Consider the following 761-nt stretch of genomic DNA (forward strand, 5'->3'; position numbering starts at 1 on the left):
AGTGTTCTGGTGTGAATCAGGAGAGAAATCTGCACAGATCAAGCAGCGTTTAAACAGCTCTAAACTAATATGTGGCTGGATTTTGATGTGAGAGACAACAGCAGATGCACTTTTTCACTGGAGGAAGCGTTATTATGGATTATGGACTCAATGTATTTTAGTTAAAAACATCTTAATGCTGGATTTCTGTCTTACAGACACTGGCTAAAGATATAGCATAGGATAGTACCGTGATATAATTAGAGAATACAGCATTCTGAGGTGTGTTTGTGAGGAGTGCAGCAGGTGGCGCTGTTTGACAACCGCCTCCAGACCGGAAGTGGGGTCTGTGGAGAGAGAATAACGCGTGGAGGAAAGTTTAAAAAGTACAGCAGCTCTCCAAAGATTTATCTAAGTTAAACAACTGCTCCATTTGATAATTGCTGCTTTGTCTTGGTGTATTTTAATCATAGTTTTAATATGAACCGTGTCGCTATCTTAAAGGGGTCATATGATGCTGCTAAAAAGAACATTATTTGGTGCATTTGGTGTAATGAAATGTGTTTATGCGGGTTAAAGTTAAAAAAACACATTATTTTCCACATACTGTACATTATTGTTTCTCCTCTATGCCCCGCCTTTCTGAAACACGTCGATTTTTACAAAGCTCATCGGTCTGAAAAAGCGAGGTGTGCTGTGATTGGCCAGCTATCCAATGCGTTGTGATTGGCCGAATACCTCAAGCGTGAGAAGGAAATGTTACGCCCCTCACCATACTATTG

The sequence above is a fragment of the Sinocyclocheilus rhinocerous genome, unplaced genomic scaffold, assembly GCF_001515625.1.
Source record: "Sinocyclocheilus rhinocerous isolate Xijiao unplaced genomic scaffold, SAMN03320098_v1.1 scaffold1381, whole genome shotgun sequence".
Taxonomy (NCBI): domain Eukaryota; kingdom Metazoa; phylum Chordata; class Actinopteri; order Cypriniformes; family Cyprinidae; genus Sinocyclocheilus; species Sinocyclocheilus rhinocerous.